The sequence below is a fragment of the Thunnus albacares genome, chromosome 24 (assembly GCF_914725855.1).
Source record: "Thunnus albacares chromosome 24, fThuAlb1.1, whole genome shotgun sequence".
In the NCBI taxonomy this organism is placed as follows: Eukaryota; Metazoa; Chordata; class Actinopteri; order Scombriformes; family Scombridae; genus Thunnus; species Thunnus albacares.
The window spans coordinates 12,836,382-12,859,143 of NC_058129.1; the positions used below are offsets into that span (position 1 = coordinate 12,836,382).

At 40.6% G+C, this 22,762-nt stretch overlaps 1 protein-coding gene across 5 annotated transcripts in view; it reads right to left on the bottom strand.

The window, feature by feature from the left end:
• The window catches only part of LOC122976701 (receptor tyrosine-protein kinase erbB-4-like), a 270,744-nt gene that overhangs the window by 195,302 nt on the left and 52,680 nt on the right, over positions 1-22,762 (bottom strand). The window contains exon 2 of one of the 5 annotated variants that reach the window (XM_044345335.1): positions 3,943-4,020. The exons of the other annotated variants lie outside the window; for them this stretch is intronic. The gene's annotated coding sequence lies outside the window, so the exon portion shown is untranslated. The remainder of the gene's footprint in view (positions 1-3,942; positions 4,021-22,762) is intronic. 5 annotated transcript variants of the gene reach the window in all.

Consider the following 22,762-nt stretch of genomic DNA (forward strand, 5'->3'; position numbering starts at 1 on the left):
TCAAGTTCAACATTAGCTTCACTGGCATCAGCTACACTGTATTAAAATGCTATCTGTCCATCCTGAGCTACACCTGAAGCATGGACTTGAAATCAATTTTCTCCTTTTGGCCTTTTTTTATATCCTTTCTCCTCTGCTGCATCCTCTGTCTGCCCCTCTGAACTGTTTGTGAAGCATTGAAATTCACTGTATGATTTGAAGTTTGGAGGGAGGCTGTCTGGAATATTTCTGGCCACATTTTTTAAAAAAAGGGTTACTATTGGATTTCTGGTTTGAAATAACAAATCCAATGACCTTTGCAAGTTCAGTCTGTATTACTAAACGCTTTCCGACTGTCTGGCACAGCCAGAGAGAGGAAGAAAGACAGATACAAAGTTCCAAAGAAATCAAATATTAAAGAACTCCTTGTGCCTTAGATAATTTCATTGTCACACAGCAAGAGTGTCATTTCTAGTTTGGAAATAAAATATTAGAACTCCTTGAATTTGAGAGTTAATGAACTCTCTACAGGCATCATTAAATTTTCATCTATGAGCCAGATAACAGTCTTTAGTCTCTTTTAGAATTCAAATATTTGTTAATCTCCTATAAGAACACACTATCCCTTCTACTTGTACTTCGTGTTTAGTGTTTAGAACTAAACACAAAGTATAGCTGATCCTGATGGGAATGTAACTAGTTCCGCAAGTATTAAGTCATAAATCAAAGTTTTAACTTGATAATGATGCTAGATAAAAAGTTAAAGAATCACCAAAGTTTTTACAATTCATCCAGAGAGGGCCAGGTATGTCTAAACCAAATTTCATAGTTATCCATCCAATAATTCCCTAAAAACCAGGAAAACGAACCTCATGGTGGCACTACAGGAAGTCATGGCATCACCAAGCTCGTTGGGACACATCAACTGGGAACCATCAGTGCCTGTACATAAATGTTATGGCAATCCATTCAATAGTTATTGAGATATTTCAATCTGGACCAAAGTGGTGGACCAACCAACAGACAAGCATTGCCATCCATAGAGTCATGCTGATAGCATGGCTAAAAAACGTATACCTAAAACATGGCAAAGTTGGGGCACATCATCTGGGAACAGTGATGCACCAAATCTGCACCAAATGTTGTGCCAATCCTTGTATAAATTGAGATATTTCCCAGAATAAGTGAAAACATTCACCTGCTGGTGGCACTCAAGGTAAGGTCAGTGGTCAAGTCAGTAGGATTCATCCTGTGACGACCATGGATACATTATCTGTACCAAATTTTAGGTATTCCATTCAATACTTTGGTCAAAGCATTTCACTGCAAACCAGAAACCTGCTGATGGTGCTAGAGGTAAAGTCAGGGGATCATCAAAACCATTAGTGTTAACCCTCTGGGGAATGTGAATGTCTGTACAGAATTCTATGACAATCCATCCTATGAACTTCCATGACTGCGTATAACACCTTTTTTAGTCTGCAGTGCTTGAGGGAGTTATAGGGTCGACGTTGTTTAGAGCCCTGAGTGCCCAGAGGCAAAAAGAAAACACAATGTGCACTGATACTCAATACAGAAGAAGTCACTCAAGCGCGAGGCATACTAGTCTGCCACAAGCTCTAGGTTACATTTTCCATCAATATACCTGAGAGCAATAGTGTTTTTTCAGACTAGTAGTAAAGTCAGAGCATGCATTAAATATTCTGTTCAGCAGTACACAGCGTGCTGGTGTTAACAGACTCCTTTTAAGTCAACATGATAGCTTGGCCTGATTTGAACTATTCTTGAGAGTTTAAATAGTAAGAAATGATAATCAGGTAAATGAAAAATAGTTGCATAAATATTACAGCAAGATCTTAAACTGAATCTTACTCTCTTTAAGCCCTCATTTGGTGATCCCTCATAAATTTAAAAGTTCAGTGTGAGAGGAGAGAAATCTGGCTGAAAATTTGACTTTGACAGCGACTTAGAGCCTCATTAACTCCACAAATGGTGCAGTGAATATCCACCTTTCAAAAGAAATATGTAAACGACTGTCGCCACTGAGGACTTGACTCTCGCGGGTATGATCTTTACTGTTATAGAGAACAGGCCAATGAAGCCCACATCAAAATAGATCGAAGAGGAGCAAATGGGTTTAATAGTGTATTGATGGCGGCCTTGGTGTAACCCGGGCCACAGTGACCCCGCTTTGACTGCGACATCAGGAGGGCCAGCCAAGGCTACCGCTTAATGCTGCACGGCTAATCACCTCAAAATCCACCACAGAGCAGCTTTTTCTCTGTGTGTGTGTGAGAGTATATGCAAGTAAGAGAAAGAGAGGATGCAAAACTGTGCGTGGGTGTGCACACATGCAAACATCTATAGAGTCAAACGGCTCCATAATTAGACAAAAATGAAAAGCAGCTGAGAGGTTCAAATGTTTGGCAGGTATTAATTAATTGCTGATGGAAACACAGGGAGGATGGGGGTCAGTTCATTTCCTCACTGTTATCTGCGCTGCACAGAAAGGTGCCCGCAATTGTCATGTTAAGTGTATGTTTTTGACTGGCACACTATCACAGCATTGTGGGAATGATTGCCATTTGAGAAATGTTTGGCAGGCAAAAAATGTTCTCGAAAGAAACAGATTCTTGTGGGACAATTAGCAGGTTCGTCACTGTTCTGTCATGATTCTGACAGCTGATGTTTCGGGTTGATTTTCCATTGTGCCACGTCAAAATGAAGGATCTAGACCTGTGTTAAAAGGACCAGTGGTGGAAGAGGAGCTGAGATCCTTTCCTTAAGTAAAAGTACCAGTGCTACAATGTAAAAATACTCCATTACAGGTCAAATCTATCATTTGACAGTCAAAGTATAAGTGTTATGAGCAAAGTGTGCTTAAAAGGTGCTATATGTAAGAACTGGCCACCTGTTTAATTCATACTCCACACTCCAAACCAACTGTGGGCAGCATATCACCAGGAGGTTGGGATGTCCGTTACTTTACACTACCTTAGCATCGAATCAATATCATCAGTGATCTGCTAGCTAGCAAACTAAGTAACTAGGACTTTGACTAACTATGATAGCAATATCAATTCAGTGCTAACACTGAGCTAACGTTTGCTTGAATAAATCTAACCTGAAAGAGGAAGTAGCGCTGCCCCAAGGGCATTCATCCTCTCATGTTGGACTGAGTGGATGCTACAGTGACTCACTATTGCCTTTTAATGTACAAACGAGACAAGACAGACGGGGCCAGCTGGTTAGTGTGCTAACTTCAGTAGATATCTCTGCAACACAATACACAGATGTCTTTAATATGACGTCAAAACTGTTATTTCTTCACATTCTTTTGATAATTTTAGTTAATTTTTTAATATTTTTAAACTAAAATTCTTACATATAGCCCCTTTAAGCATCAAAGGTTCTGCTGAGAAAATACCACTTTGTTTTATCATTACATATACATAATTGGATTGTTAATATTGATGCATTAATGTGTAACTATACAACTGAAGCAGTAAAAAAAGAAAAAAGTACTTTACAGACTTGTTTGCATTGTTTCAAGTCATAGCACATTTTAGGAATGTTTTAAAAGGCGAACAATGTGTGACATAACCTACATTTAAAGTTATTAAAGAGCGATACCAATAGTTTACCACTTCGTACTTTCTTGAAGAAACACAGAAAATGATTTCAGAAATGCAAATGCACCGAAATCTGCAAATAAACCATATTTAAGCATGCAAGGGGATTGTTTGCAGTCAACAAATCAGTAACTATTACACCCGCCCACTGCCTTTTTTCCCCTTTTTATCTCTCACTCAGCAAGTAATGATTGAATTTGCATTCCAATCAACTATGTGAGACCATAAACACAATGAATAACCCATAGTGTTTCATGAATTATGGCATAAACCAGATTTACCATATGATGCTCATACATAATTAGGATGAATCACAATAAATAAGCCATACATTACTCATGACTATTGCAGGGGCACCTTCTGCAGCTGCATTCAGAGGGAGGAGGAAGAGAGGGGATGCATGGCTTACCTAGAGGAGAACAGACAACAACAAAAAAAGAGTGATCATCATGTCAGTGTCATAGTATTCATAATTAATATCCCTCAAGAGTGAAACTCACAGATGGTGTTGCAGTATGAGCTGTAAATGCAGTGTAGGTATCGAAATTGTTAAGACAACCCGCGGCTATTTTTCTCCACAGTTGTTACAGAAAGAGACTGAAATCCATCAAATGACTACTTTCTGGAGTGTTTTTACACATTCTGATAACAGAAAAGGAAACAAAACTGGAAGTTGGCTGCAGTTTATGACAGAGCATAACACATGCGGGCCTCCTGCGCTAAATAACAGCATTTCAAAAAGGAATTTTTCTTTCGACAGTCCCCTCCTGTCAGTTGGGTGATTTGTTTCGGTGAAAGCAATTTTCTTTCAAAAAACATATCTGTTAGTTTACAGATACAGTGCAGGGTGCAGATAGCAGGATCGCCATCACAGCCATGCTCAGACATTTGGAGCATTTACGCATGGTTGAAACACCACTTCCATCACACACATACACACACACAGACACTCCCTCAAAGCTCTGGATTTCTGCAGCAGAAATAGGCCAGTAAAGTAAATAAGCCACTCTGATCTTTATTTCAAAGGAAGACATATGATGTTTATCGCAATAAAGTAAATTCTGAGAAATATGACAAAAAGCCGCCACGCAGTGAAGGCGAAAGTGAAAGGGGAAAGCGAGATAAAGTGAGAAAGACAGGAACAGAGAGGGCGTGTGTGCGGGGAATAAAAGAATGACACCGCAGGAGCAGGGGAGCCTCGGGGTTCTTGCCGTGCACTCATTGATTTCTCATTAGTACATTCAGACCTCGATTTCATCAGCCCGGGCACAGAAAGACAGCTAACGAAGGCATGGCAGGTACTTTGGTCTTATTTCCCGCCAGAGGGCAAATTTCCACTCTCCTTTAGCTGGTGATTAGGAAGGGAAGAGGATCTGGATTCAGTCATGGAGCCTCCCGCCCGTCACTGGAATGAAACCCACTGCGAGGCTCTGACCAGCAGGTCTCTGTCCAATTAGGCAGTCCCACAAAAAAAAAAAAATAAATAAATAAAAAACAGAATTTCCTGGAGCATTGTTTTCTGGAGAGACTGATGCTTCATTAGTTAAGGCTATTGAGATTTTTCCTGCATCTAAAGGCGTTGGAGAAGGGATCCTGGCAAGCTCAAAGGACTTACAAAGTCACTGGGTATTAGACATATCCCATTTACTTGATCCTACTCAGGAAAAAATAGGAACAATGCTGGTCAGATGGTGCTTTTCATTGTCTGGTCAGGTGTGATGATTTCAGAGCATGCACAGCTCCCTGGTCAGGTGGTAATGTGCACTGAATGGTTGGTTAGGTGCATGTTTTTCAGCAAATTGGATAGGGTAACTGTGGATTTAAGTGAGCAGTGTACGTGGTTAGTCAGGCACATTCATTTCAGAAAATATACAGAACCTTCATTAGATGGCACTGTGTACTCTGCAGCCACTGAGGAGAAATTGCGGGGAAAAACTCATTCTTTTTTAGTGCACACTTTATGAGAATAAAGATTTGTTTTATCTGTCAAATATATGAAGGGAGAAAAACTGCAGTGTCTGTAGGCATGTTAAGAAGAATATTGTGTTTTATTGCTGCTGGAATCAGACGAGAGAGGCATTGCTTGTGATATATCAGCCAGGAGATCAGGGGGATTGTTGCTGGATAGGTTTTCATATCTGTAACATCAATGCGCTGGACGGCAATGAAAGAGAGAGTGTGAGAGTGAAAGAGAAAACAAGAGAGAGAGAAAGAGATCTGTGTTTTTTTTTTTTTTTTGTGCAGCCAGATAAGTGAGGAGAGATGAAAGAGGTCTCTATTGATCTTATCAAAATATAGAGGGTCCATTCTAGTGTTACTTTAACAGATGCAAACGCAGACAGAGATTGACTCCCTCTATACTCTTAGCATTTATTAGGCAGCGTGCAGATGGAGCCTCTATCAATACCAACACAGTTTCCCAAACAGAATAACGGCGGAGGCACGAATAACCACATCTGGGAGCGATGCACTCAGCATCAATCTGAGACAGCCGGCCCGAGAATTATAGGGGGAGGAAGCAGGGGAATGGGCACCCGAGCAGCTGCTAAACACAGCAACAGAGGGGACAGACACGTGGAATCCTTAAATGCAGATTATGTATTGTGGACACAAATATTGTTAAGAGAACTACTCTAGGTTCATCCAATATGGAAAAAGGGGCACAAATTGGATAGGAAATTTCCTCAGGGCAAGGGTTCTGACAGGGGAAATTTCTGCTTTATTACAATTTACTGTACTCCGTGCCTTTACTTTTGTAGTTTGGGCCCATCATTACTGTCAGTGAAGATGATGTTGCACTCACCAAAGTATTGCTAAGATATGAGAACATTGGTACATTGCTACTATAAAAAAAAAAACATGAAAAAAAAAAACTGTTATGTAAGATTATCTTAGCCGCTTAAATTGGAAGTAAAACTGAAAGTGAGTTCAACTATAACGTTGGCAAAAGTAATGTAATGTAATGCAATGCAAAAGAAAAGTGTGTGCATTCAAAGGATGGATGAAGCTGGTCTGTGAACTGTGATTAATGATGACAATTCCAGTTTGCTTTCATGTCCTCTTCCAAATAAGTTTGGCTGTTTAAAACTTGTTTGATCATCCGACTGCTGCATGTTATTAGTAATATCAATATGGTAGGGATAGTCAAAACTATTAAAATAAGGCCCAAGTTGCAGTAAAACAAAATTTTCCTTCAAGGTTTTGGTTGCTACCTTGTAGTAAAGCCTACTTAGTAAGCTTAAACTTATTGTTATGAATGATTAATTAATTAAAGATCCCCTCCAGACATGTTTGAAGATATATAAAAATACTCTGCTTGGAATAATAATGTGTGTCTAATTTGGTTTTTCCACACAAAAGTCCAATTACCTCATTAAAATCCTTAAAATGACACCTCCTCCTTCTTCCTCATTAAAAAAAATCCAGAATCTATGAATACACAAATAAATACACAAATATTTTCCATTTCAAAAGTTTAACTGCTGGACACAAGATGTCCATTCTCAGTGTATGTGTACTGGAGTCTTCAAGTTTCCACATCACACTTGTGTAAGCTGAATAATGGCCCACGATTGGCTTCCAACCTCATTGTGATGTCACAAATCCTGCTCGTAGATCCCGCCCCTTAAAGTCAGATTTCTGGTGAGCACAGAGAAACTTTCCGCCTTCATCAGATGAATGTGAAAACATCCTTCTAGTGTCAAATTCTGCACATAAATCATTTTACACGGTGAAGCTCAAACATCCAAACCAAGTAACAATAAGCAAAACACATTTTTGAGTGGAGGGGGACTTTCAATGATTTATGAGCTATTAAAAAGCCATTGGTTTTTACAACCTGGTAACTTGAAAAGTTCTCTAAGCCATATTAGAAAATGGCACCAAGTTTTAGTCCTGCTAAATAAGGAAAAAAAAAAAAAAGTTTGTGGAAAATCTAAAACTGACTGACAGTAGAACCCTGCTCATGTGTAAATAAATGATTTGCCCATCCATCACCCTCAAGGCACCACTGCTACTCTTCACCGCATTATTTCAATGCAAACTTCTAATCTTGTGTCCTTCAGAGAAACAACTGCCTCGGCTGTTGATGCGGGATGCAGGAGGAACAGCAGGCAGGATGCATCCTGTGATCAAAAGAGTCTATCTTCTCTTTCCTCCCAACACACAAAAAGCTCATGCTGCACCAGGCGTGACTACGCACCAAGGCAGTGGATGAAGAGGAGAGCGAGGTGTGTGTGTGTGTGTATTGAGGGACGGCTGTGGGGAGGGGCGGCGTGATGCGTCGATCTTCATCAAGCGAGGCCCTTGGGGATGGTGGATTAGTGGGCAGAAACACTGGATGCACTAACTAGTGTCCAGATGGATAAATACTGACAACTGTGTATGTAGGGGAGTTATGTTTTTATGTTTCTCTCAAGTACATTATTAATCAAAAAGTCATGTTTTCATCGACTGTTTCACAAATCAACAAATCACGCAATCAGTTACTTCATCCTGACAACATCCTGAAAAACAAAAATCCCCCCCCCCCCCCCTTCTCCTTTTTTCCGGATGAAACATTGATTTTGCACAAAACACTGAGTCAGACGCACATGTGGGAGGGGGCAAGGAGTGTGCTTCACCTTACCGAGTGTCACGCAGCTGAAAAGTTAACTTCAGTCAGGGAATAGCTGGCGAGGCACAGTCATAAAATAGAAATGATGTTGTCTTCAGAACCCACAGTGTTTGTTTTCCTCAAATTGCGAAGCAGTTCTGGTGTGAATAAGAAGGTAATGCGTACTCCAGACTGAGGGAGCTGAAGAAAATAACACACCAGCTCTCATTCGTTCATCAGTAACCCACTTGCCTTGCTCGCAATTGGAAAACGAGCTTTGGTTCCTGTAGCAATCTGACAGCATATGCTTAGCTTAGATGCTGTTTAAGGAGTTTTTCTTCAAAATATCTTCAAAAACATCAATCTATGTATATATGGACATGATAACACTACCATATCCCCCTGAAAACTGCCCTGCTTCTATACACATATTTTGGATATTCATTGTTTTTGCACTTTTCTTTCTTTTTTATGATGAATTCCCTTTGTTTCATTGTCTCTGTGGCATCACTAAACGCGGACCAACGGGGAATCGAGGACGCACCCTTGCCCAACTCACCTCCCAAGAGGAGTTGTGAATTGAACAGCGTGTGTGTGTATTAGTGTATAGTTAGTAGACGTCTGTGTGAAGGGGAAGCAACATCCGACACCCTGCGCCGGAGGAGAAATGCCCTCCAAGCATAATTGCTATGGATCTCCCCGCTGCATAAACGGCGTTATCACAGTTTGTCTAATTGTGAAAGCTGTGATCAGCATAAAGAAAGGGGGAGCGTGTGTGTGTGTGTGTGTGTGTGTGCATGTGTGTTTGTTTGCAGGGGCGGGGAGAGTTGTTTCTCCCTCTCCTTCTCCTCATCTTGGTCTCTTTATCATCATAAAAGTAATTAGCATAAAGGTCGGATTTGTGTAAACAGTGAAAGTGGGCTCCATGCGGGTTCCACATGGATGAAGACACCTCACGCCGCGTTTGTTAACGCTGTCGTCGGTGGGAGCAGGCAACCATGACAAAGAAAGGAAGCCAATGGACCTGAAACAAATGAGTGCAGTAAGGTCAAGTGTTTCCAGAAACTAAACCTCTACAAGCGCGTGTGACATGTGACGTGCGACTCCATATGCACCACTTTAGGTCGAACATTTACAAGATGCATCATCCTCCACGTTTCATTTAAATTAGACCAGTAGTGTAAAAGTAATGCATGTTGCGGGCTCTACAGATTTATTTAGAGCGCCCTCTTTGGGCCAAACGATGTACACCATATGTCCAAAAGTATGTAGACACCACTTTTCACATATCTGGAGCTGTATTTTCAGTTAAGAGAAACCTGTATGCTGAAGTATAAAATGATATTTCAGAGACTGTCTCCAACTTTTTGGCAATAATTTGTTGAAAGCCTTGAACACTCTTCTGGTTGAATCTCTGCAGCGAGGTTTTAAAATCTCGTGGAAAGCTTTCCCAGAAGAGTAGCGGCTGTCTAACAGTAGATTGATGCCCGTGTTTATCACATACTTTGTTCTGTTTTCCACATACTTTTGGCCATGTATTATATCTTGTACACATGTAACCACAACAACAAACTTGTAACATGTATGTTGAAAAAAAAAACATATTTACTGTATTATAAAAATATACCAGGATTTCCCCCAAAATGAATCACAAACCAGCAGGGATGCCACCAGTGAAAAAAATGTAATTACCTATTCATCTCTCCTCCTTCTCTCACCTCTTTCATTGTGCTACACTGTCTACTTCATTCTGTCTGGAGACCAACAGACAGACTTCTCTCGATATGACTGCTCATTTTATCCTGGATTGAAGCACAGAGCTGTTCACCTCGCTGTTAAAAAGTCTGGAGTTATTTTGAAGTTAAATCCACCAGCGGGCTGGCCTTCGAGACACCAGATATAAAGATGATGGTGATTTCTTTTGCCCTGAAAGCCTCTGGGCACAAATGAAGTGCTAGGTCTGAAACAGGCATCTTCCAGCTAAATGCAGCTGAATCAGGTGCTTCTTAGCGCGAAGACAGCAAACCCCACTGAGTCTTCATCAGAGTCAGCAACGTTAGTCTGGTTGCACAATTAAAGGCTGCGAATTAATCAGTGTCTCCAGTCCCCCTTTTTTTTCCCTGATGTGCTAGGGCTCCCTGCTAGGATGTTCTGGATATGCAAGAGGCCTGTCAGTATGAGGATATCACGTTGTGGCGAAAACATACTGTGCTGACGTGTGAGGAGTTGTTATACTTCCTGTAAAAATGTCTAGGTTAGATAAAGTGATTCATCTTTCCAATAGAGAGAAACCACAGTGTATAACTGATCGCCCGTGGTCAGCCTTGTAAATGAAGGGGACTATGGCGAAGGTGCCCTTGAGAGATTTGTGTGCGCGTGTGTGTGTGTGTGTGTGTGTGTTTGTGTGTGTTCAGCGTGTGTGTAACCCAGCGGGTGAGGAAGGCGAAGTAGAGGGAGGTTTGATGTCTCCCACACATAAACCATGATTAACACAGTTGGGTTTCAAAGATCTGAGCGGCGCCAAGAAATAGTGCTTAACTGCACTCATGCAAGTACACACACACGACACACACAGGAGCACACGCTTAGCCGCATACAACACCGCATACACACACACACAAATACACCCACATTTCGAGACGAGCGATGACAGACAGAGAGAAAGGAAAAAGGAACCGCTAAATTACTGCTCCACAGCCATGCCACGTGTCTTTAAATATGGCACATTAATCATTACACTCTATTCATTCTCTCTCTTTAGACAATAGCTCTCACATCAAAACAATTAGAGAGCAACGGCACAAACCCTTGATGAAAGTGGCGCTGTTAGTTAAAAGGACTGAAAATGATACAAATGATTTATGCAGAGACTTGGGAGAGCCACACTTTTCAACAAAAGCCAATTGACCCCCCTCTCCATATCCCCTCCACCGCCGCCACCGCCACCGCCGCCGCCACCGTCCCCACACCCACACTTGCGTGATTGAACCGTGGCGTAATCTGTCATTCAGTGTCGGGCACTGCCAAGATTTCATTACAATAGGAACTAATGTGAGAAAAGCAATTATTCCACTCCTATAATGCACTACTTCAGCACAACGGTGACCTTTCCGTATGTGATTGTTCATTTTCAAAAAGTGTTCTCGGCGGTGAATATACATGAATATCAACACTCTGAGCACCGAATATTTAATCTCACCTCCTGCCTTTTCTGTGTGGGCGGAAGGTAACAAAACTAATTTAACTTTCTTTAAATCAGAAGTGGACTGATTGAACGCTAATCAATAATGGTTGCCATTGCGTAATGCAATGTATTCTATGAAATTAGCTCTGTTGGTGACATGTTAAACAGTCGATCCATCCCACATGAGATCACAAGACAACTTTGGAGGTAAAACCTGGAAAAATACGACAAGACATCATTGGTAAGACATAACATGATATGCCTGTTTACTGTATTTCCAATATCTTACACAACAAATACCGTATTGGCTGGAATATAAGACGACCCTGATTATAAGATGAATCCCTTTTCCAAGACATGTTTTTGGATGTTTTGAAGATTCAACACACTTTCACATTCTCCCTGTTGGGAGAGTTTCTCTGAGATACTATTAAACCAAGCAGAAGAGAGTTTTTCAGACTATCTTTTTTGAGCTTCCTTATCATCTTTGACAGCAGTAATTCTTCGCTGCTTGACATTTCAGCCCGCAATCCGTTTCTTGCAGTAAAGATGTTAGGAAATGCTTTTGACTTGTTTTCACTTGTCATGAATTTATTTCCATCCGCGGTAGAAAAACACGTTACGCGAGAATTCAGAAAAGTTAAACTGAGCTAACGAAACACTTTTAGTGCTAACCGACTCTAACAGACTTGAATACACTTGCTAGCTTAGCAACATTAAGGCTACAAAGAACCCATAATGCAACACTTTCTGTAAGAGCCAGTGTTATGGCGGTACTCTCTCCATTAAAAAAAAAAAGTCTACGTTCTTGTGAGCATGTAATAGTCTTCAAATATAAGACGACTCTCACTTTTTCAAATGTCATTTCCCGGAATAAAATGTTGTCTTCTATTATGGCCAATATGGTACATGATTTCTGACACCACGTACAGTAAAGCTAAACCCTAAAGGGAGAGGGGAGAAAGAAAACTGCCTTTGCTGCAAACATCAAATGCACCTCAGTATCTAAATGTGGAAATGATGACAGTAGAGGCAGACGCTCATTATCTGTCTAAATACAATAAAATAGAAGATATCAAGCAGCTAGAATAGGTCTAAAATATACAGAACCTGGATTAAAGGGGCAGCAATTTAGTGTTGCACATCCATTAAATTGAGTGTCTTGCAAGGGAAACTTTTAGTCCCACGCATGGGTCCAACTCCAAGAATACTAAAGTACATTTCATTGTGCAACAGCGATAGCGTCTTTTGTGTTAGATCTGCTCTGCCTGGTAAACATACACGTCTTTCAAACTCCACACCTGAAGTGACATTGCTTTGAGTATTTTCAGAAATGACAAAGCTCCCCTAAAAACTACAGAAGACATCATGCAACCGTTTTCATAGGCTGTAGTATCACTCCCCATCAACTGTTATGTAAAATCCCCTTTTAGTAAAATAACTAGGGAGGAGGAAAATTCAATGGACCCAAAATACAAATCCAGCTCTCAAAGAAGGTAAGATTGTCTATGATTTCATATCAGTCAGGGCTCTGAGACTGGATAATATTCTGTTGTGACTTACAGTTTTGTGATGGTGAAGACATCTATCTAAGGACACTGTGTCCAATATGAATCCCATTCAGGAGAAAACATTTAGAGTGCTAACATTCTGCTCCCCTTAATAGATTTTGCATTAAAGCTTAATAAGAACATTAAAATATATCATTCTGGATGAAAAAAGAAATCATTACAGTACTGTATAATTAACGTGGAAAACAACTTCAATTACAGCTAATGTCAAATGGTACCTGCCAGTAGCGGCGTAAAGTCATTATTACCAAATAAAGCTTCAGATTTGAATGATTCAATAGTAAAACTCATACATCACAAACAAACAGATCAGTTTTTAACATTTTTTTCACTCTATATGAATTGAAAATGCCTTCACACATATTTTGGAGCATTGTCTGATTTTCTGAATGACAGGACCACTGATTCTCAGGTTTAACTGGTTAATTGTCCAGTTTGTCTGACTTTAAAACTTATCTCAGTCAACTGATTTCTCTGAATGATTAGAAAATGCATCTTATCTAAACAGAAACTTCATATATTTAAAAATAAACCAGAGTACGTACATGTATCTTGAGATTTCTGCTGACATAACCTGCTAACATAATGTATATTTAAAAAATTTCAGATTTGACCTCAATAACAGCACCACACTGACTCTGACCAGTTGGGGTCATATTGCCCTGAGACCTCTGTTGCTCCATCTTCTACCACTGTAAAATTGCAACTCTCTCTAACATATAGTTTTGCATCTCCTGGGAAATTAACCATATATGTTTGAAAGGAAATAGAGGCACCCAGAATTGAAGGAATAGAAACCGTTTTGGCTTGAAACCCCCGCAAAAAAAAAAGATTTTATTCGTGGTGGAAAACATTTAACGCATCTCTAAAACATCCATCAGTTAATAATTAATGTGACACTGAGGCAAAAAAAAAAGGGCATCGCTAAGTATCAAAGTTTTTCACAAGGGCAATCAAACACTTGTGTTCAACTTTTAAGCAGGCGCTGCAAGACGGCGGGGTTCGAGTTAAATGCTCGAGAGAAAGTGGTAGCTCGCTGCTTGTGGATGTATGGCGAAAATCTATCTGCTTTTCCCTGCATCTGAACTCATATCTCCCCCTCAGTGTTTGTGCTACCCCTCACTGCGCAACCTCCTTTTCTCATTCTCCTCTTCTCTGTTTGATTTCTCGGAGCTTGTCATCCCAGGCCCCGGCTTGTCCAAGAGACTCCGAGCCATTAAATATTCATCCGCTCTCATCAATTGCTCCCCCAGTCCTTTTGGAAGAAGGAGAGAAGGGGGAAAAAAATGACATTGAATTATTCAGGGCCCAATCAGGGCTATTTCTGGCGACTGCCTTGACTTAGATGAGGTGGCGCAGCGGTCTCCAGTGTTTGTGTGTTTTGATGTGGTGGCTCCGTTAACTCCATGTCCATCCTCGGCTGTCATAATTACAGGCATTACACCATTATGCAGGGGTCATCAAATGCCTACTTTTCTACTGACTGCAATCTCCCATCATTGCCGCACGGCTCAAAGACTTCAATGGATCAGCTAAATAGCTGTATGATGTTCCGCAAGAAGATTTTTTTTTTCCTTATGCACAGATAAGAAGGAGTGTGAGCGCCCTACAAAAAAAAAAAAAAAAAAATACACACAGATTAAAGCTGTCCTATACGCTTTCCATGATATGTAAGCCCAAGCATCAGACCAGAACAAAGCTGATCGGATCACGCAGGGAGCAGCGAGTGAGTGACTTCATTCAGTCTTCACATGGCTGCATAGGACGAGGGAAAGATCTTTGTAAGAAAGAGATCACAAACACAAATCTTTCCAAAGCAAGAGAACATTCAGTCTCGACAACCTCATTTAAAATGGACAGATTGCAGATGATTTTCTTTTTAAGGCTGCGGAGCAGCATTTCTCACATGAAGGAGTAACTATGATGAGCAGAAAGCAGAAGGCAGAAAAGTAGAAAACATCTTAATCACGTTCAGCTGAAGAGAGGAGGATTTTCTCCTTACAGGGTCACAGAGGTCCCACTCCCTTGTCCAAAGATAGTAACATCTGAGACTAATTCGCCCAATAAAAATGTCACTTACAGATAAGTACTATGAGCTGTGCGCTCATTATTCTGAGAGGATAAGAATGGGCAGTCAAGTGTGAAATTTCAACACTGGCACAAGAGGAGGGTGGGCACTAAAACAGTAAACCTTAAGACCTCGGGCTTTAATGATAAATAGGGTAATTTAGAGTTAAAAGTCAAACATTGTAACTAATTAAACAAGTAAACACCTGTAAAGAATTTAGTAAATGACAGCCACAGGCATGCCAGGTTACATTGCATTTTTATATAGTTTTTGTTTCCACTGATCTAGACTGGGACTCTTGGCTTGTTAAATGTAATAATAAATAAGTTTTGTTCACTGAACCTGGTAAAACAAGCTGAACACACTTAAGATATCGAGTTATAGTCACACTGACAAACATTACAGTCAGATTTCAGTTTCATTCTCTTGGTTTGAAGAGTCGGTTTTTCATTTGGCACAAAGGCCGTGAAGCATTATTGCTGCTAATGTTGAAGCACAAAGTACAAAGTCAGTATGCGAGGCTAATCACTTCGCCTTTGACTTTGTTATTTTTAGGCGAGAATTATTATTATTATTATTATTAGTTTTATTCCTCAAAACCATGCATGCTGGAACATATGCTAATACGCTAATCACGTTTCTTTAGAAATTAAATTTGATGAGTTCAGTGAACATAAATCAAATCATCAATTGACGTCACTGTTAATTCATTATAAGTTCTGAAAGAGGCCTGAAAATGAAAACTTGAAATGTTATGCTGCCTTAATTTGAAATTAATAAAACATACAGTATATTAACATTAATTTAATTGTAAAAGATTAGTTAATTTCACCAAATTCCTGCATGATGTTTTACAGTGTACTGTACCCGCTATTCCTTTGCAGGGTTGCAGGGACGAAAGCCTATCCCAGCATGCACTGGGTGAGAGACAAAGTCCGCCCTTTACAGGTAAGGGTTAATACATAGAGACCAACCACCATTCACACTCACATTCACACCTGCGTGACATCTTTGCGATCTCATTTTCAAAGTGTATGTTCCATTAGCATCACATGGTCATTTTGAAAGAAAAGCAACAACAACAAATCCCTGAGACTCAACTAAACAAGTGCTTAGTTAATAAAACTGCTACAGCTCATTCATCCAAGGATTTGTATTATTCAGTATTATTTTACAAGGTGAAGGTATTAATATTGTGGTGACACTTGTGCATTTGAGTATGAGTGTTCATATTTTTTTTTTTTTTTTACAAATGATCTCTCACTTTGAAACGAACCTTTCCAGGTTTTAACATCTGAATGAGCCATAGACAACTCTAAAACTGCAAGCTCCCAGCCTATTGAAGCACCGTGACCCCTACCAAGTACAAATCGATACCTATTCACTGCAGTTCATTCCATTTATTCATCATTTAAAGCACATTTATTGCATAGCCATGGCTCAACGATTCCAGAAAGAATATTCTACCTTTCACAGCACTTAACAACTTCATGGTTTTAGCTTGTAAATGTAATTTTGTTTTGATCTGCCCTCATAAATTGCCCTTTTAAATGGGTAGAGGGAGGTGTCATTGGCTATGATATACAGTACCATGTCTGTTCCTTAACTATTCATTAATACTTCCACCTTCTGTTGCAAATCATGTCCAACCTCTGAGCTAATTATTTAACAGAAGCCAATATATCAGAGTGTAACCTTCCTGGTGCCATGCCAGACACACAAAGGTCATTCACAGGTCAAAGACTCAGCAGCCTCCTCCTCAATGGAGGTCACATGGAAGCCACATGAGGATGGCGATACAATCTGTATCTGATGGGGAGGTCATTTTGCGTCTCTCTGAGTGATGAAACCCCCCATCAACCCTAGAAGTGCCCATTCCCCCCTGTCTTTGGAGCTTCCCTCCCCCGGCCCTGAGTAATGAAAACAATTAACATCTCTAATTACCATCCTAAATCAGCACTCAACACGCTACCCATTGATTTGATGGACCGCCTGAGTTACGAGCGGCTCCCAATCGAACAGCGCGCCGCGTAAAAGACTTTACTGCAGGGCGATTGAGCCTGCCAGCCTCTCGCAGGGTAAATAAATCTCAGGAATATGGGTACAGAAAGCCCTGTCATCAACTCAAAAAGGTCCGAAGGGACATGTGCATCTGGCAAACGCCTACAGCCTCGGCAGTGTCCAAGTGTTAAAGCTAATTGCCACGAGGTAATGGCCTAATCACTCAGTACGAATCCAGTTTATCAATGGCATTCATCATCGCTGCAAATGATATTTGTAAATAGGCTACCATAGGCTTGCTGATGAATACAGGTATTTATCAAATGTCTCGGCTGAGTCGGGCTGATATGAGCGGTTTTGTATTCCTCACTGCTGACTGGAGACTTTCAGCAGGGGGCTGAACGGTACATGCTGAGCGTTAGCCCAGAAAAACATGACCGACTAAAAACACCTGCCTGTCATGATGGTAAATCAGATTCAGCCGAACGATGAAATATTTCTCTGTATTATCATAACCACTCACGGAGGGTGGAGCCCAGGAATTACAACCCAGACAACAGAGGCAGAGCATCAATGTTTAACAAGCGCATCAGCTCTGTTTTATTAAAAGAGCACCAGCGTTTTTATTAAGCAGATAACATGTAGAACAAGATAAAAAAAAGGAGGCCATTTTTCTTCATTGTATTGTACATTTGAGGCTCTGGAGGGGATGAAAAGGGAAAGTGATGAAGAGAAAGAGTCAGCAAGAGGCAAAGACAGAGAAAGGAGGAAAGGGCAAAGGAGTAGAGTGAGCAAAGAGCATCTCCTTCCCTCTTCAGCTTTTTTTTTTGTGGTGTGTTGTGGGGGGGGGGGGGGGGTGTAGCAGTGACAAGAGAAATGTTAACTGGCCTGTACTTTGGAATAACAATACCCAGCGCTGGCAGGCAGATAGCTGGTGACAAAGCCTCCCCTGACTGAGGCACGCAGGAAAGGCATAAAAAATGAGCCGGCGCCTGTCCTCCCGGCGTGACCCACCTCGGCTCTCGACGTGCGCAAACACACACACGCACGAGCTGAAAAAAACGCATAACACAAATAGCAGCATGCCCCGATGACTTTTCTCAGACAAATGCACAACACACGAACACCTACGTACCTAAAAAAAAAGCTCAGAACCTGTGTTTGTTGTCTCTGATCAGATGCAAAACGCACTGAAAGGATTAAGCTGGGTGCCACCAAGCCGGCATGCACGATAGCATATCTCCTCCTACATCGCGGCTGATCTGCTCTTAATAACAGGTAAGTACTTTGCAAAAGCATGACCCCATCAATCGATGCCTGTCCTCACCGCGGGGGTGGAGGGGTCTGATCGGCAGAAACATGCAAAAACATCTACATACACATGTTCACAGAGACACAATATCACACACTGTGTAGCGAGCAAAGACAATAGCAATTTGGAGATAGCATCTGGGCAAGCCCAGGCCGCAATCTCCTCGACATGAGTGATGTCCGTTCATTTCCCTCTGGGGAAAGAAAGAGCTGGGGAGTCTTGCTGCGACTTCGACCGCAAGGAGGAAAATCATTGCATTACTGTATAGAGCCATATGGTGTACCTAACTCCTAAGGGGTTGGGGGCGGTGGAGGGGATATGAATAAGGCTACAAAAGAAAAACATATTGACTAAGATATGCTTTCAAGGAAAATTAATATACAGTACAAGGAGTAGCTGCTCCAGGGCTTTTACAGTAAGCCTGGATGCCACTTTCAATGACAATCAACATGGCATAAAAAATGTCAAACAATAACAAGAAGAGAGGTCATGGAGAAATACAACAATGGGATGTCCATGCCAATAACAGCCACAGAGAATACTGTGCTGACATGGTGGAATATACATGCAGAGGGAGGAAAAAGCAATAAATCTTTTAAGTTGTTTGGTGCATTCGTGCTGTACTGTACCAGTAAAGCAGGACTCCACAATGAGATTCAAGGACCAGCTGACCTGCATTTTGTGATTTAAATTAGAAAGGTGCCTTCTGAATGATATTAGAACATACAGGTTATAATGGCCATGGTTTAGGATGCTGTATTAAACTGTACCACACTGAGGTCAAGGTTGTTTCATGAATACAAATGCACTTAATATGACCGATTAAGTGTGTGTTGCATCAGCAGTTGGTCGTTCGCTAAGCACTACTTTCCTCAGTATCTGATACAGACACATACAGTATACAGTTTGTGGCAGAATTACTACCCAAAATGTCACTTTTTCCACAGTTTTTACAAGTTTACATTGTCTACTTGCTAAGTTATGATTGGACAATTGCTGTTTGGGGCGGGTTTTTAGTGCAAGACTAAAGGCAGACTCTGTCTCTGTATTACGCATCATAACACAAATAGTGCCATGCTCTTTAAATTAAAGAGGTACAAAATACCCCTGACAATCCACTACTACTACTACACTTTACCTAGTTCACATTAACTAACTGTGCACAACAGTGGATGGCTTACGGTTCCAAATTTGCCTGTAATCGGTGGGAGTCTTCCACTGAAAATCTTACAAGATTGCTTTGGATGAGTAAAATGGAGGGGGTTTCGATTAAAGTAAACATCCTGAAGCACTAGAAAATGTTGGCTCCATAAAGCCAGCAGCAGGAAAAAATGCCAACCCCACACAAACCGTTCCATCAACAAACAATATCATGAAAATGAAATTTTACTGAGGGATAGAAGATGGAAACAAAAACACCATCATCCTCTTTGATAAGAGCTGTCGCTGCTTTCCAGCAGCTGAAAGTATGTCAGAACAAATCTTATTAGTAGTAAAACTTGAGTATATTTGTGAATATGCAATGGAAATGTATTATTTCATACTTTGTTAACATTGCCTGTTAAAGGATATCAATTACACTTACAATCAATGGGTCAAAAATGCCTTCTCACAAATGATTCTGATGTACTGAAAGTCAAATAATCTGAAAGCACTATTTTGGGTTTATTTGTGCCCCTGCAAGAAATATGAAAGACCAGAGCTTTCGACTGTCAACCCTTTCATCACCTTCCCTCCCACAAGCCTCCAGAAGAACAATTGGAAATCATCCAGCAAATCAAACCAGCCCCTGTGTTTGTTTTTGATAGGACGCAGGTGCCGGGAACACAATCCGTTCCCTGCCAGACTCGATATATGTAATAGACTGAAACAATAGACGATCAGAGACAATGCAACAGCCGCATTATGTTTGTCCTTGTCACATCACATCAGTCTGGATGGTGCTGACTAGAGAGGAGCCTCTTTTCACATGTGAGGTTCGTCCACACTTGCCATGCCAGGGGGTGGCTGGCACATCATCAAAGCATGTGCGTACTTCTCTCCATCAGGGTTTGGCTGATACAGGCTTTTGAAATGTGATAACATTATTTTTGGCCCTCAGCTGATTATAGCTGGTACTTCATGTTGCCCCATTTTTAGTATCCCTGATAGGGATACCCTAAAAGTATTTTTAGAATCTGTAGGTATATTGACTGAATATGTTGGTATTTTTATATTATCTTTTAGGATGAGAATACCTTTCAATGCCTACATGTTGATGCATCTTCATTCTATCTGAAGGCACATTAAACAGGACAGTTAAAGAATATCTGTGGTACTCTAGAGTAGGTCAGGTCAAAAATACACCTTTAAACATCTCTAAAGATGGGTGACTAGTTTAGCTAAAGCATATGTAGCACATCTACTGTCACATTGTGAGGTATGAATAATAATAATAATAATAATAACAATAATAAACCTTATTTGTATAGCACCTTTCCAAAACTATACAGGGTAAACAACAGGAATCATGAAAGTGTTAATCGTGAAAACAATAAGAACAATAGCACCATCAATAAAACAGTAAATAATATAAGGAAAGAAAACATAAACACAGTAAAAAAACATAATAAAAAATGACAACAAAACAAATGGTGTGGGAAAGGTAAGATAGAAGGATCACAGGAAGGCTCAACTATAAAAGTGTGTTTTAAGAAGAGACTTACATGAAAAAATACACTTTGCCCTCCTAAGCTCCTCTGCAAGGTTGTTCCAAAGCCTGAGGGCCCTGATGGCAGACGCTCTGTCACCTTTGTTTTTTAGTCTGGATTTAGGAACCACCAGGAAAGCAGCATTTGAGGACCTCAGGTCCCATGATGGCACATGGGGAGTTAAAAGGAAATATAACTTGGAGCAGGCCATTCCAGGCTTTAAAAGTGATAAGTAAGATTTCAAAATCGACTCTAAAACTAACAGACAGCCAGTGCAAAGATGAAAGGATAGGTGTAATGTACTCTTGTTTTCGGGTACCTGTTAAATCCTAGTGGCTGCATTTTGGATTAATTGTTGAGAGACTTTTTGCTGCAGACGGAGAAAATCGAGTTGCAATAATCTAGCCTCAATGAAATAAAAGCATGAATGACTGTTTCAAGGTTTCTGGTAGACAGAAATGGCTTAATTTTAGAGATTTTCCTAAATTGAAAAAGGCATGACTCTATATCAGATTTGATGTGGCTGTTCAAAGTAAGGTTGCTGTCAATTAACACACCAAGGTTTCTACACTGCAGAGTAATAAGATGAACCCAGTGTGTTCATTATTTGAGAGGAGTCAGTGCCAACTAGAAGTATGAGTTGTAGGAAATTTTGAGCCATCTTTTTATGAATGTTTATAAGTGAAGAAATTTCATTGAAATTATTGGGGTCACAGCTGAGGTAAACCTGGGTATCGTCTGTATAAAAATAACTGATGTGTGATCTTATGAGATGTCCCAAAGGCAGCGTGTAAATGGTAAACAGAATTGGGCCAAAAACCGAACCCTGAGGAACCCCACAAAGCATCCTAGAGGTGGAAGACCTAGACTCAGCAATTTCAACACAGAAAGTCCTGTTGTAAGGTATGACTTATACCATTCAAGGGCCATGCCACTGATACCAACCCATTGCTCTGAATGGGACAAGAGGATGGTGTGATCAACTGTATCAAACGCTGCACTTAGATCTAGGAGTACTAAAGTGGAGGGATGTCCAGCATCAGAGAGACATGGTCAAAGACATCAAAACGAGTATTAGGCCTAGTGGGTAAAAATACTGAAGCAGGATCTACGGATGAGGTAACACTCTGGTGAATGAAGGAGATCTTTTGAGCAAAGAAGTTTAAAAACTCATTGCAGGTTTCAGGAGTGGCGTCTACAGAAGGGACAGGGAGAGCATCAGTGGCATGGCTTACAATGTTAAAATGTCTTTTCAGGAAACTATTTTTTGTTAATTTTATGATTTGTTATGTGACCAACTTATATTTTGTTTCAGAAAAGTGCAATATTTTGCAGGTGTATTTTTATATTTGCTACTTGTCTTCATCTGGAAATCAATTGAATCTATTTTTAATGCTACTGGTAGAGCTTTGAGGAGCATTTAGCCCAGCGCAGAAGGCGTAATGTGTCAAAGGTTTGACTGCTTGGGACAGAGTGAACATTTGGATGGACAATTGTTAATTACACTGCAGGAGTGGTGCAAGAAGATTCAATAGATTCAATAGATGGAGTGAAAATGTGTCAGAATTGTGTGCCTTTAAGCCCCATATCGGCCACATACATTATATCAGCAGAGGGATGGATCGGTCTAACCCTCAACTCCACACCTCATCCAAAATTAGAGCATGGAGTGGATTTCAAAATGGCCTGTCATGTCCAGCGCATGAGTGCTCACTGGAAAGTTAAAAGCGG